We start from the raw sequence: 17,121 nt of genomic DNA on the forward strand, positions 1-17,121 counted from the left end.
GATCAGGAACTAGAGATGAAACTAACCATATACATTGTTGTTGAAACAAAGGATCGGTAACGAGAGATCAAACTAACCAAAGACACTATTGTCCAAACAAAGGATGAGGAACCAAAGGATAAATTAGCCCTATGTATACCCTCTTCCAAGGGAAAACTAATACCTTTCCATTTGCATTAAAACTTAATGCGTGACCTTTGCAAGACTTTGGAAGAATATATAAACAAAGTTGAAGGAAAACATAAAAACAAAGTGGTTGAGCTGCAAAGCAAGGTGTCCCAGATGGAGAATGATAAGAAAAAATTTGGATAGGTAATGGATGGTTTTATTAGTTGCATGGCTCCTTCAACCAATTACAATGTGTACTTGGTAGAAAGGTTGTTGATGTTTAAAAAGAGTTATATCATCAACAATAACCTTTCCATGTTGAATACAAAAATGGTTTCATAGAAACATATAGGGCATGTACGAATCTAGAAAAGGACGTGCTCTATGAATTATACCAACATAATTTTTTGTTGTCTCTTGACAAAATATGGAATCAGGCCCACAGGTAGTCGAGTTGGTAATCACAATGTGGTGAAGTTCCTTAGAAAGCGGGCTCCGTACTAAAAGTTACGAGTTCAAATCCCCGAACTAACCCAAAATATGGAATCCTTACCCTTATGTAGGGGACGTCCAATTGAGAGCCTTTATACAGTATTTAAGAAATCAGGCTAGTTGCATGGAAGCTCTTATAAAATTTAAACATAATTTCGAGAGCATTCTATGGGTTAGAGGAGAATATGAAATACCTGTAAAGGTGATAGAAGAACATCAATAGTTGGCCATTTTGTCAGAGGAAGTAGAGAATATCACCAAGAATAGGTAGAAGACCATTACATTTTGGGCATCCTAGATTCAAATATTGGAGACTGACGCACAAAAAGGATGTGAAGGAAGGTGGGATGCCTCGGGAAAATAAACCCAAAATAAAGATCCATTTAACTACCTAAACCTAAATATATACTTAATAAGGGTTGCTCAGTGGATTATTTCCATGGAACATTGTGGGAATAACTGGATCAATCTTAGATTTTGCTATTCAAAGATCTGGCTTCCAACAAGGATATATATAAATTCCTATACCTTGAGAAAAAAAAAAGAGTTTGAATGTTGGAATGAAATTATGGAAACAACAGGGTATCTCTATACTAGTGAAGCAAGACATAGTGATTATTGTATCAAAAATATTCATGAAAATCCCCCTTCATCTTCAGATTCAAAGTGGCCCCTGTCTTCTTGCTTATATTCACTCCCTCACTGTTGCTGACACACTGGCTCACAGTTTTTGACACCCATTGCCACTGGTGTGGAAACTCATAGTCAACAAACACATAATCTTTGACATTGTAACATATATTATTATCAAATAATATATCACCATTAGCATTGAGAAATTTTAAAGAACTAGTAAAATTATGTTCTACATGTTTTGTTATAATTTTGTTTCATTTCCACTACAAATGTTGTTACATTTATGTTGCTTTTATTCCAATTTATGTATCATATTCATGATTAGACACCAATGTATGCAAGCATAATGCAAGTATGGAACAACCCTATGAAAGCTATCTTCCATAACATACAAAATAATCGAAGTATTGAAAGAGTGAGTGTAAAGGCATGGAGTTATTTATTGACCTTAATGACAATTCAGAAAAATTTCTCAAATTGACAAACATATCATCACCACATATCAAACATACATGAACATATTCAACGAAACAATAATACATTAAATACATGTAATCCACTAATAAATATTAAAATAAAATTGAAAACAAATGTATCACAAAAAACCTAGAAAACAATGCATTGTTGGAGCGAAGGTATCCTCGCTTGTTGATTTATTCAAAATCAAATGGTTCATGTTCATCTACAACAATATTCAAGTCAATTTCCAATCTTTCATTTTGTTTTCTTGTTTTTCTTCTCTTTTTTGGGCTCAGAAACTCTTCTTCCTCTTCAAAGATGACTCAAAAGCACCCAACCCACATGTGAATTCATAATCCATAATATGAATATTATTGGCGTCATCCAACATTCTTTTAACCAAAGCAATCAATTGTTTAGTCTTGGTCAAAGTAGCTGGAGGATTGTTTCAAACCAGGTCTATGTAGCCAAATAACATCAACATTGTGACTATCCATGGCAAATGTGTTTGCATCTTCACCAAGATCTGATATTTTCAACTGATATTTTCCTTTTCAATAGATGATTATAAATGTTAACAACATATTTCCTACACAAAAGGAAATCCATATCTCGAGTTGTGGCATCCATGTCAACATATTTATTAACATGCATTTTGCAAACCGAGTCAACCAACACTTCTAAGAAGAAACAACTCTATACATAAGAAACCATTTCTCTTGATAACTTTGGTTGATGCATGGACCTAGCATGACCCGAAGTGTCATGTTGGCCATGACAAGGTCATCCTTGGCTATCTACATGGTCATACATGTTATATGTTATTATCTATATCTCAAGGAGTTGAACCATAACTTTTATAATGAAATGGCATTTGCAACCCCTTTTTTTCACAAATGAGGATCTTCGCTTCATTTTATTTTGTCGTCTTCTATCCTCAGGACAATATGAACAAGCATAGTTTCATTAAAATGTTTGAAAATTCAATACATATGAATCCATGAAAAATGATGGAGCACTATTAATACCAACATCTAAACAATGCATGTATAAAAATATTACACTTGATATTACAAGGAAGCAGTAGGCCTTGAGATTGGGCATTTATTTTCTACCCGAGTGAAAGAACATGGAGCATATGGGTTCATTTCCTCTCCTATAATAAAGTCTCCAATTTTATTTGAAGGGATTTTTGCAATATGATCAATCTCCATTTGTTTTCCATGTACTTCAGACCAATCTAAATCCTTCCTAGAAAATATGATATTTTCTTTAGGGCCTTGCACTAAAAGGGAAATGATTGTTTCCCATTTGACTTGATTTACCATTTTTTGATCCAAGGAGTTGTTGCAATGGTAACCCAAAATTTGTTGCAATAGTGACCTAGTGAGTTGCGACGATGGTGACTTAGCAAGTTGCCACAATGGTGACTTAGCGAGTTGCCACAACTGCAAACCAGTGACTTGCTGCAAACTTGAACTAATGTGTTGCCACAATGGTAAAAAAATGATTTTGCTCAACGGTCAACCAATGATTTGCCGTAACGATCAAACAACGAGTTTTCACAACAGTTAACCAGCGAGTTACCGCAATGGTTAACTAGAAATTTTCTGCAAGGGTTAACAAGCGAGTTGTTGTAATGGTTGACCAGCGAATTTCCACAACGGTTAACCAACGAGTTGCTGCAATGGTTGTTGAAATATGGCAACAAGAATATTCCAATTTAATTTGTCCTCGAATTAAATTGTGAATTAAAATCGAATTTAGTCTTAACAACTACTTGGAAAAAACTAATTAATTCGATTTGAATTAATTAGTTGGAGAAATTCAAGTTAGAAGTCTTTCTGAAGTCATGCAATAGTTATCCCTTGAATTAAGGAGATAAGATTGAGTTATATTTGAGTTGTAATTAGTTAACTCATTTTATTGAGTTAATTCCAGTTAAATTAGTTCAAAACTGTTTGAGGAACTAATAATGAGTTAACAGTCAGTTGATGCATTAATGCACTCAACTAGTTCTACTCCAGTTAACTGAAGATTCCCTCATCAAAAACTCATGGATGTCTATTCTGAGAAAGACCCAGTTGAGATTAAAGTCAAAGACAATGTACTATCAGTTGCATGTGTTTTCTCATGGAGAAAACTCATGCATGCAGTAAAGGATTTAATCCTTGAGGATTATGCAGTTTTGGAAGATGTTTTCCACTTGGTTGAAGGAGAATCATCCACAAGGAACAACGCAAGGAAATAAGAGCTTGGAGGGCAGAGCGGGAGGCTAGAGAGAAGCCAAGATTCCTGTGAGCATATGTGTGGATTATACTGAGAGCTGGCTAGCTATGAGAGCTAAGGCTTTGTATAATTCCTATGTATTTCCACCATGTATGATAATACAATAGTGTGGGGTTTTTAGCTGAGGCATTCCCCAAAGTATTTTCATGTGTATTATGCATTCTTCTTCTTATGGTTATATTGTTCAGCTTGATCTTTAAGCTTCCGCAAAATTATAGGAGAAGTAGGTTATAGTATTTTGCTTTGATTTATATTGCATTATCGCGTTAACCTACCATCAGATTTTCTACATGGTATCAGAGTTGTGAATAGTATATTGAGAAGAGAATTCGAATTTTGATGATCAGGGTTGCAAGTGCAAATCCAATTCATATCATAATTCAAGGTTGGCCAATGGTGTTCTATGGCTTGAGACTTGAGTATGCCTGGAAGGTAGCTCGAATTACATAGCATGGAAAGATAGAATGGAGGCTATATTAGAAGACAATGGCTTGAAGGAATTCATTGATCAAGAAATCCCAAAGACAGCTTCAACTAATGCACAAGAGTTGGTTGAGTGGAAGAAGTGTGTGGCAAAGGTGAGACGGATCATCCTTGAGGGAGTTCGAGACCATATTGTCTCGAGTCTCCATGGGAAGGATACTCCATTTTCAATGTGGAAGACATTGAAGGACTCTAACAAAACAGTAGTGACCAGAGGAAATTGGCACTCAAGGATAAGCTTCAAAGAATCAAGACGGAGAAGGGCGATACTATTTCCACATATCTAAACAAGCTTACCACCTGCGGAGATGAGCTTGGTAGTGTGGGAATAACTACTGCCAATGATGATATGGTGAGCCTCACTCTCCTTGGCCTTCCAAAGAGTTGGAATAGCTACAAGGACTCTGTGAATGGAAGGGAGAAACTGTCGAATTAGGAATGATTGTGGTCAGATCTTATGCAGGAGAAGATCAGGAGGAGCACACGAGATGGTTCTTCATCCAAGAATGATAATGAAGAAAATCTAGCCTTAACAAGTAAGGCAAGGAAAGGGAAGGGGAAGGCTTCCCATTTCAAATCGAATTCTTCTCATGGAAGGAAGAAGAGTGACATGTCTAAAGTAATATGTTTTAATTGTCACAAGATGGGACATTATGTGACTAATTGGCCATCGAAGAAGTCCAAGAAGGGATCCTCAGAAGGATCGAAAGGTGAGGCATTAGCCTCTCTGTTCAAAATGTTAGGCCCCTATACTACTAGTGTAACCCCTTATTGTTAGTACAACCCACTTATTATATTGATGTACCCATGTAGTGCCCATATTGTTACTATTGTGCCCCATAGAAGCCCATTAGTGTTATTATTGTTCCCTTACATTATTGTTGTTATGTCGGCTCTGATTATGTTATGACCCCTTAGATTCCTATATATAGAAAGGAGGTCTTTTCATTTGTATCATCCAAGAATTGTTCATTTATGTAATGTAAAGGAGGTTGCCCCCTCGAAGAGGTTGAATTCTAAGGCGTTGATCTATCTTTTCTATCTTTTCTTGAGCTGGTTTCATAACATTTGGTATCAAAGCTTTGGATTCTTGGGTTTCACTGCTCCAAACAAGTCGTCGTGGAATTTTCGCTATAACTTTTTTTTTGCGACGTTTCAGAAGTTGGAGATATGATCTGAGGAAGTTGGTCTTTTTGCAGACTCCTGAATTACATTCCAAATAGGTGACTTGGGGAAAATCATCATAACTTTCTCTCTGAGAATTGGATTGAAATTTCGTAAGAAGGTACAGAAAGAGGACAGAGTGTAGTTTCTTTCATATCTTTTTCAGAGCCAAAGGTCGAAAAATTGACACGTGGCACTTCATACAATTTCGCTCTTCTGGAAAGGTCTATAATCAGGTCATCTTGGGAGATTGTGCATAACTCTTTCTTGGAGAATCCAATTTGGATCAGACTTGTGGCATTGGAAAGAGGACACAGAGGGCTACTACAGATAGCAATTTCAAAACTTAAATATCTAAAAGTATAGAGTTACATTCGTTTCAAGATTGAGGTCCTAAAATCAAGAAAAAGCAAGATGAGGAAGTTTGATGGCAAGGATCTGGTAAATTGGATACTTCAGATGGAGCAATATTTTGATCTACATGGTGTACCACTGTTACAAAAGGTATGTATTGTATCTTCATATTTAGAACCGGATCAATTTTTATGGTATAAAGGGCTTTGTTCTCGTAAACAACTTGTTACGTGGTCAATTCTCACGGAGGAAATGATAGCACATTATGAAGATACAAAGAGCAACACCTTTAGAGCAACACCAGAACAATTGGAAAGAGTAAGAGGGCTTTGTGACATATTGGAAAGTAAAATTATGGCAACAAGGAAGCCTACCCCTCACAACTATAAAGATGGAAGTGTTGTTTCTCCTAGCCTTCCACAACCTACAAGGGTTACACCACAACAATTGGAAGAAAAAAGAGAAAAAGGGCTTCGTTACAATTGTGATAGAAAATGCACTAAAGGTCATAAGTGTGCTGAGAAGAAATTATTTTACATAGAGTATGAAGAGGAGGAAGAAAAGGATCAAGAAACATCAAAAGAAGAGGATATATGCCAGGACCCGACCCCAGAGAAAGAAGAAATGAATCAGACCATATCTTGTAAAATATTGGCAAGAATGACCACTCCTCAAACTCTCAAGATAGAAGGACATATCAAGAAGAAAAAGGTGCAAGAAGTGAAAGATCACATCATGAAAGAAGAAATGAATCCAACCATATCTTGTAATTCATTGGTCGAAATTACCATTTCTCAAACTATCAAGATAGAAAGACATATCAAGAAGAAAAATGTTCAAGAGGTGAAAGATCACATTGAGCATCAAGAAATGAATCTGGCCATATCTTGTAAAGGATTGGAAGAAATTACCACTCTTCAAACTTTAAAGATAGAAGGACATATCAGGAAGAAAAAGGTTCAAGCAGTGAAAGATCACATCAAGCATCAACAACAAGTTCTCCAACTTTTAAAGGATAACGCCACTTCGGTGCAAAATCAAATGAAACAACAAGTAGATCAACATCATAGTGAAAAAAATTTTGATGTAGGTGATTGTGTATTTTTACTACTACATCTAAAGCAAGCTACTTATGAGAAGGAAATGTTGGCAATACTACATGCACTTAAAATATGGCGACCTTACCAAATGGGAAGACTCTTCAAGGATGAGGATGTGGAAGCATTGTTTTGTGCTATTTCTATTATCCAACCAGATTGGATAAACGAGGCAAGGGATGAATGGAAGAAGGACGAAGAAGTATGGCCACTTATTCAAAAGTTGCAAAAGATCCCAATTCAAACAATATTGCCAGAAATTGAAGAGGAAGGAAAAATCATATTGGAACCTGGAGCAGTCACAGAAACAAGAACCCAACAGCTACAAAATCGATCAATTTCAGAGTATCTCATCAAGTGGAAGAACTTACCTGCTGAAGATTCCACATGAGAGGACAAGAATTTTATATAGAAGCATCAAGAACTACTCAAGCGTTGAGGACAACGCTTTTTGAAGGAGAGGGGCATGTTAGGCCCCTATACTACTAGTGTAACCCCTTATTGTTAGTACAACCCACTTATTATATTGATGTACCCATGTAGTGCCCATATTGTTACTATTGTGCCCCATAGAAGCCCACTAGTGTTATTATTGTGCCCTTACATTATTATTGTTATGTCGGCTCTGATTATGTTATGACCCCTTAGACTCCTATATATAGAAAGGAGGTCTTTTCATTTGTATCATCCAAGAATTGTTCATTTATGTAATGTAAAGGAGGTTGCCCCCTCGAAGAGGCTGAATTCTAAGGCGTTGATCTATCTTTTCTATCTTTTCTTGAGTTGGTTTCATAATAGAATAGCTACAAGGACTCTGTGAATGGAAGGGAGAAACTGTCGGATTAGAATGATTGTGGTCAGATCTTATGCAAGAGAAGATCAGGAGGAGCACACGAGATGGTTCTTCATCCAAGAATGATAATGAAGAAAATATAGCCTTAACAAGTAAGGCAAGGAAAGGGAAGGGGAAGACTTCCCATTTCAAATCGAATTCTTCTCATGGAGGGAAGAAGAGTGACATGTCTAAAGTAAGATGTTTTAATTGTCACAAGATGGGGCATTATGTGACTAATTGCCCATCGAAGAAGTCCAAGAAGGGATCCTCAGAAGGATCGAAAGGTGAGGCATTAGCCTCTCTATTCGAAATGGAATTTACCCTCATTGCATGCATGGTGTCATCGATGATGGGTTGTGTCTAGTATCTTGATAGTGGAGTCTCATTCCACATCATCGATGATAAAAATTTATTCAATGCATTTTAGGAGAAAGACCTCAAGATGCGAATAGAGATGGGTGATGACGGAAGGTATAGTGTTTCAAGAGTGGGTACAATTGCTTTTTAGAGGGAGCATGGAGCTCCTCTCACCTTGACAAATGTGAAGTATGTGCCTGGACTGAAGAAGCACTTGGTATCAGTCACGATGTTGGAGGACTGTTAAGTCCCTATAATACTAGTGATTCCCCATTACTATTGTCATTATATCCCTTATTGTTATTGTGGTGTCCCTATTGTCCCCATATTGTTATTATTGTGCCCCATAGAATCCCACTATTGTTATTTTTGTGCCTTTATATTATTATTGTTAGGCCGGCTTGGTTATATTGTGTCCCCTTAGACTCCTATACATAGAAAGGAGGTTTTGTCATTTGAATCATCCAAGAATTGCTCATTTGTGTAATATAAAGGAGGTTGCCCTCTCGAAGAGGCTTATTTCTAAGGTGTTGATCTATCTTTTCTATCTTTTTGTGAGCTGGTTTCATAACATTTGGTATCAGAGCTTTGGATTCTAGGGTTTTGCTACTCGAAACAGGTCATCGTGACATTTTCACTATAACTTGTTTTCTACGATGTTTCAAAAACGCAAACAAAAACCCATTTGATATGAAATCATGTTGAACCTTGGGTCCGAATTTTAGAGCTTGTCTCCATATATTTTCAGAGATATGATCTGCGGAAGTTAGGGTTTTTGCAAGCTCTAGAATTTAAGCTAAAACAGGGCATCGTGGGATTTTCGCTATAAATAATTTGCTACAAAGTTTCAGAAGATAGAATTAAAACCCATTTGAGAATAAATCGGATGGAATCTTGGCTCCAAATTGCAGATCTTGTCTTGCTATATTTTCAGAGATATAGTCCGAGGAAATTAGGGTTTTTGCAGACCCTCGAATTACATTCCAAACAGGTCACCGTGGGAAAATTGTCATAATTGTCTCTCTGAGCATCAGATTGAAATTTAATAAGAAGTTACAAAAATAGGACAGACTCTAGTTTCTTTTATATATTTTTCAGATCCAAAGGTCAAAATAGTGACATGTGGCACTTCACACAAGTTCGCTCTTCTGAAAAGGTATATAATCAGGTCACTGTGGGAGATTTGGCATAACTCTTCCTTGGAGAATCCAATTTTGATCAGACTGGTGGCATTGGAACGAGTGCACATAGGGTTACTGCAAGTCACAATTTCAGAACTGGGAGATCCAAAATTACAGAGGTACATCAGATTCAATATCGATCTCCTACAAAGTGAAAAAAAGTGTGTAGTTTTTTTAATTTTTTGCATAAGCTTGGTTTGAAAAATTATTTTGAAGGAATTCAAAGGGCATAGTGAAGCATTATTATCGATAATTGATTCCCTGAAGAAAGAAAATGGAAACACCTAGTAAGCAACCTGAAATCTCTAGCATGACTCATGAAGAAGAGGAAGAAATGCAACATGATATATCAATATTACGAAACCAAGTGCAACAAATTTCACTCGCACAAAAGGTAATAGAAAATAATATGGATGGTTTAAAGAAAGACGTAGAAGCTAATATGGATGGTTTAAAGAAAGGTGTAGAAACCAAGATGAATGACTTGGAAGCTAAGATGGATGGAGTGGAAACTAATATGGATGATTTGAAGATAGATTTGAAGACATGCATGGAAGATTTGAAGACAGATTTGACAAAGTTTCTACAAGAAATGCTTACTAATGGTGAAAGGGTAGTAAAGGAAACTCATTATGAGAACAAAATAAATGTTAATCATGATTTCGTGGACTCTAATGTTGGATCGAAGAACCACCATGTTCCAAAGATCGATATGAGGAATTTTGATGGCAAGGATCCCGGAACATGGATACTACAGATGGAGCAACTTTTCGATCTCCATATTGTGCAAAACACACAAAAGGTATGCATTGCAACTTTATATTTGGAACCAAATCAGTTTGTATGGTATCGATGGCTTTGCTCTCGTAAACAAATTTTCACTTGGGCTATTTTTATGAATGAAATGATAGCACATTATGAGGATACAAAAAGCAACACATTTTTTTGCCAATTGATGAATCTCAAACAAAAGGGTTCAATGATGGAGCACATTGAGGACTTCCAAAAATTGAATATAAGGGTAAAATATATTCCAGAGGAGCATAGGATTGATATGTTCATAGGGACTTTAAAAGATAACATCCAACATGAGGTTCACCTTTGGGAACCAGATTCATTGGAGAAGGCATTCAGGTTGGCAAGAAAAATGGAAAGCAAAATTATGGTGACAAGGAAGCCTACCACTCACAATCATAAAGATGGAAGTGTTGTCGCCCCTAACCATCCACAACCTACAAGGTTGACACCACAAAAAATGGAAGGAAAAAGAGCAAAAGGGCTTTGTTATAGTTGTGATAGCAAATACACTAAAGGTCATAAGTGTGCCAAGAATAATTATTTTACATAGATTGTGAAGAGGAGGAAGAAAAGGAACAAGAAACGTCAAGAGAAGAGGATATACACCAGGAAAAAACCCTAGAAAAAGAAGAAATGAATCCGACCATATCTTGTAATGCATTGGCTGGAATTACCACTGCTCAAACTATCAAGATAGAAGGGCATATGAAGAAGAAAAAGGTAATAGTGTTGATTGATTCGGGAAGTACCCATAATTTTATTCATTTTAAGATAGCCAAAGAATTGAATTTCTTCCTATATCCAGCACCAGAGTGTCAAGTGATGGTTGCAAGTGGAGGAACCATAAATTTCTCAGGAAATTGCCATAATATCAAGCTATCCATGGGAGAATATGTATTGAATAGCCCAATGTTTTCCATTCCAATGGGTGGTGCTGATGTTGTACTAGAAGTCCAATGGCTACAATCCTTGGGTACAATAGCTTTTAATTTTCAAGAAATTTTCATGAAATTCTCTTCAGAAGCAAAGGAAATTGAATTAAGGGGTATCGCAGGGAAACTGGGAAAGATAATCAGCTCTAATGGAATGACAAAGCTTCTAAAGAAAAAACAATGAGGCATAATTGCACAATTATGTTCACTAGAGGTTCCCACATTGAAATCGTCCATTTCTCCAGATATCCAAAATGTCTTGGACAATCATTCCAAGGTATTTGAGACTCCCAAAGGCCTCCCACCTATTCGTGATCATGATCATGCTATCAATTTGATTCCAAGAAGTGTTCCTCCAAACATCAGGCCTTACAGATATCCCTATGTCCAAAAGAGTGAAATTGAACGTATGGTTGCAGAAATGCTAGAGGCTGGTATAATTCAACCTAGTCAAAGTTCTTTCTCTACTTCAGTATTATTGGTTCACAATAAGGATGGATCATGGCGCATGTGTCTATATTATAGGGAGCTCAACAAGCTCACTATTAAAGATAAATTTCCCATTCCTGTCATTGATGAATTATTGGATGAATTGCATGGATCAATTTACTTCACCAAGTTGGATAATCGTTCAGGATCATCAAATCAGAATGAAGACTGAAGTCATTCCAAAAACAACATTTAGAACTCATGAGGGTCATTATGAATTTTTGGTCATGCCTTTTGGCCTTACTAATTCACCTTCTACATTTCAAGGTTTGATGAATTCCATTTTCAAACCCTTCCTTAGAAAATTTGTGTTAGTATTTTTTGATGATATACTAATCTACAACAAGTCTTGGAAGGATCGTGTCCAACATGTTGACATGGTGCTCAAACTATTGGAGGAGAAACAATTATATGCAAAAATGTTCAAATGTTTCTTTGGAGTACAAGAGGTGGAATATCTAGGTCATATTGTATCTCATGAAGGTGTTAAGGTAGACCCTAGCAAAATTAAAACCATTAAGGAATGGAAAATCCCCACATCCGTAAAGCATCTACGAGGATTTCTCGGGTTGACAGGGTATTATCGCAAGTTTGTTAAGAATTATGGGAGAATAAAACACCTCTAACAACATTATTGAAGAAATATGAATTCTCATGGAACGAAGGCCTTTGAACATCTTAAAGAGGCAATGTGCCAAGCACCAGTCTTAGCTACACCGGACTTAAGAAAAACCTTTATTATGGAATGTGATGCCTCAGGAAATGGAATTGGTGCTATTTTAATGCAAGAACAAAGACCCATTGCTTTTGAAAGTCGTCTAATCAAAGGAAAGTATTTACACAAAGCTATTTATGAGAAGGAAATGTTGGCAATACTACATGCACTTAAGAAATGGAAACCCTAACTAATGGGAAGACACTTCAAGGTAAAAATAGATCATGATAGTCTTAAATACTTTTTGGAACAAATATTATCTTCAGAAGAGCAACAAAAATGGGTCACAAAGATGTTGGGCTATTACTTTGAAATCATCTACAAAAAAGGGAAGCAAAATGTTGTGGCATATGCACTCTCAAGAAAGGATGAGGATGTGGAAGAATTTCTTTGTGCCATTTCTATTATCCAACCAGATTGGATAAACGAAGCAAGGAATGAATGGAAGAATGACGAGGAAGTGTGGGCACTCATTCAAAAAATAAAACAAGATCCCAGTACATCTGATACATTTAGCTGGGAAAATGATTCGGTATGGTACAAGGATCGGTTATACCTATGTAAGAATTCCCAACTCAAACAAAAGATTCTTAGGGAATTGCACACCTCTCCCTTAGGAGGGCACTCAGGATTTCTAAAAACCTACCACAGGGTTAAGAAGGATTTTTTTTTGGGATGGCCTTAAATCGGATATTCAAAAGTTTGTGGCAGAATGTTTGGTTTGTCAACAAAATAAAGTTGAAACAATTAAGACCCCAGGACTATTACAACCCTTATCCATTCCAAGCCAACATTGGGAGGATGTTTCAAAGGATTTTATCACAGGTTTACCCAAGTCCGAAGGAAAGAGTGTTATCATTGTGGTAGTTGATAGACTTACCAAGTATGCACACTTTTGTGCATTATCTCATCCATTTAAAGCAAGTACAGTTTCTATTGCATTTATGGAAACAATTCAAAAGCTACATGGAAATCCAAAGATTATTGTAAGCGATAGAGATCCCATTTTCACTAGAAATTTTTGGACATAATTATTTTCTTGTCTTGGGACTCAGTTAGCTCATAGCTCATATTATCATCCTCAATCTGATGGGAAAACTGAGATAGTAAACAAATGTTTGGAAGGATATCTCCATTGCTTTGTATTTGATAAATAGACACAATGGGTCAAATGGTTGCCTCTGGCTGAATGGTGGTATAACACTTCCTTCCATACTGCAACAAAAATGACCCCATTTATGGCACTTTATGGATATCATCCACCATCCATCACATCATATTTAAGAGAAAATTATAAGGTTCAAGTAGTGGAAGATCACATCGAGCATCAACAACAAGTTCTCCAACTCTTAAAGGATAACCTTACCTTGGCGCAGAATAGAATGAAACATCAGGCAAATCAACATTGTAGTGAAAGAAGTTTTGATGTAGGTGATTGGGTATTCCTATGGCTACAACCATATAAACAAATGTCCCTCAAGCAAGCTAATAAAGATAATAAATTATCACCAAAGTATTATGGTCTGTACAAGGTGTTGCAAAAGATAGGAACTATGGCATACAAATTGGAATTTCCTGCAGCTTCCCGAGTGCACCCAGTTTTCCATGTTTCATGCTTAAAGAAGGTTATAGGTGACAAGATTCCAGTTCAAACAATATTGCCAGAACTTGATGAGGAAGGAAAAATCATATTGGAACCTGAAGCAGTCAAAGAAACAAGAACTCGATAGCTACGAAATCGATCAATTTCAGAGTATCTCATGAAGTGGAAGAACTTACCCGTTGAAGATTCCACATGGGAGGATGAGAATTTTATACAGAAGTACCCAAAAATACTCAAGCGTTGAGGACAACACTTTTTTGAAGGAGAGGGACATGTTAGGTCCCTATAATACTAGTGATTCCCCCATTACTATTGTCATTGTATCCCTTATTGTTATTGTGGTGCCCCTATTGTCCCCATATTGTTATTATTGTGCCCCATAGAATCCCACTATTGTTATTTTTGTGCCTTTATATTATTATTGTTAGCTCAACTTGGTTATATTGTGTCCCCTTAGACTCCTATATATAGAAAGGAGGTTTTGTCATTTGAATCATCCAAGAAATGTTCATTTGTGTAATGTAAAGGAGGTTTCCCCCTCGAAGAGGCTTATTTCTAAGGCATTGATCTATCTTCTCTAAATTTTTGTGAGCTGGTTTCATAACAAGGACAAAGGCTACGTTGTTGTCTTCAGTAAAGGAAAGGTGTTCCTGAGACACATAGCCATAGGTCATACCAAGAGGATAGGGATTCGGGTGAAGAATCTCTATAAACTAGAGGTAGATTATTGTGCAGCATTGAGTATGAAAGAAGAATTGTTGCAAAGCCAAGACATTGGCGAGTTGTGGCATAGGTGGTTGGGCCATTTGCATCATGGGGCTTTGAAGATAATGCAGCAGATATCTACAAGACTTCCCAAAGGTAAACTTGAGCAAGTTGACACATGCAAAGGTTGTACCTTGGGAAAGTACACCAAGTCTTCCTTTCATGATCGAGACAGTCAAGCAGAGGCTATATTAGAGCGAGTTCATACTAATTTGTGTGGGCCATTATTGACGGCATCCACAACGAAGAAAAGGTATTATGTGATTTTCATTGATGACTATTCTCGTAAATGATAGATTTATTTCATGCAGCAGAAGGACCAAACTTTCACAAATTTTTGTGAGTTGAAAGCTCTGGTCGAGAAAGAGTAGGGAAGAAGATCAAGGCCTTGAGAAGTGAAAATGGTGGAGAATATGTCTCCCAAGAGTTTAAGGACTTTTGTGCAGCAGAAGGAATTAAATGAGAGTTGGCGACACCTCATAACCCACTGCAGAAGGGGTGGCCAAGAGGAAGAACAGAACTATTATCGGGGTAGCAAGAGCAATGCTTCATGACCAATGCCTACCACTTCACTTGTGGGCTGAGGCATGCAACAAAGCGGTCTATTTGCATAATAGAATCCTATATCACATACTTCGGAAGAAAACACCAGAGGAAGATTTCTCCGGTAAGAGTCCAGATGTGGGTCACTTCAAGATCTTTGGCTCATCGGTATATTGCCATGTGACCAAGGATGCATGGAAGGAGCTTGAGCCAATAGTAGAGTTGGGGATAATTGTGGCGTACACTGAAACACCTCACAACTATCAGGTGTACTTGCCTACCAGTCGGAGGACAATGGTTCATAAAGATCTCAAGTTTGATGAGCAGAAGGCCATGCGAGTTTCCCTTGAGAGGGAGATCCAACTACAGGCTATGGAGGAACTATTGGTTCCTAAGGAGGAGGAACCTCAGACTGATATGGAGCAGCCACATGCAGAGGTGTCAGGAGTGGAGACATCCTCTCAAGCAGAATCTTCCGGAGATGGATGGAAGCGCACAAGAGAATCTGACAGAAATTTGGAGGATGCGAGAGAGAATCTGGGAGCACCATCTTCTGAGCACAGACAAAGGAGGTCACCTGAGTGGCACACTAGATACATGGCCCTTGTTGGGGAATGTGTTGATACAGAGCCATCTTCCTTTGAGGAAGTAGTGCAGCAACCGATTTGGGTTGATGCTATGGTGGAGAAGTATGAATCCATAGTTCGTAACAATGTTTGGGACATGGCTCCGAGACCGGAGAACAAGTTAGTTGTGAGTTCCCATTGGCTTTACAAGGTAAAGCAAGCTGCTGATGGTAGTGTGGAGAAGCATAAGGCAAGATTTGTTGCCCGTGGATTTTCACAGGTTGAGAGGATCATGTTGCTGCAGTATATTTTGACAGAGGAGCAAGATGCTGACATTTTGACAAAGGCATTGTCAAAGTGTAAATTTGAGTTCCATAGAGACAGGATCGGGGTGGCAGATAATCCCTTTCTTATTGAGAGGGATCATTGAAATATGGCAAAAATAATATTCCAATTTAATTTTTCCTTGAATTAAATTGTGAATTAAAATCAAATTTAGTCTTAACAGCTACTTGGAGATAATTAATAAATTCGATTTGAATTAATTAGTTGGAGACATTCAAGTTAGAAGTCTTTCTGAAGTCATGCAATAGTTATCCCTTAAATTAAGGAGATATGATTGATTTATATTTGAGTTGTAATTAGTTAATTCAGTTTACTGAGTTAAGTCTAGTTAAATTATTTCCAAACTGTTTGAGGAACTAATAGTGATTTAACAGTCAGTTGATGCGTTAATGCACTCAACTAATTCTACTCCAGTTAACTAAAGATTCCCTCATCAGAAATTCATGCATGTCTATTTTGAGAAAGACCCAGTTGAGATTAAAGTCAAGGATAATATACTATCAGTTGCATGTATTTTCTCGTGGAGAAAACTCATGCATGCAGTCAATGATTTAATCCTTGAGGATTGCGCAGTTTTGGAAGAGGTTTTCAACTTGGTTGAAGGAGAATCATCCACAAGGAAAAGTTCAAGGAAATAGGAGCTTGGAGGGCATAGAGGAAGGCTCGAGATAAGCCAAGATTGCCTATGAGCATCTGTGTGGATTGAACTGAGAGCTGGCTAGATGTGAGAGCTAAGGCTTTGTATAATTCCTATGTATTTCCACCATGTATGATAATACAATAGTGTGGGGTTTTTAGTTGAGTCTTTCCCCAAAGTATTTTCATGTGTATTGTGCATTGATTCTTCTTCTTCTAGTTATATTGTTCAACTCGATATTTAAGCTTACGCAAATTGATAGTTGAATTAGGT

The sequence above is a fragment of the Pinus tabuliformis genome, chromosome Q (genome assembly GCF_031772625.1).
Source record: "Pinus tabuliformis cultivar Carrire ecotype Pingquan chromosome Q, CPIR1, whole genome shotgun sequence".
Classification (NCBI taxonomy): Eukaryota; Viridiplantae; Streptophyta; class Pinopsida; order Pinales; family Pinaceae; genus Pinus; species Pinus tabuliformis.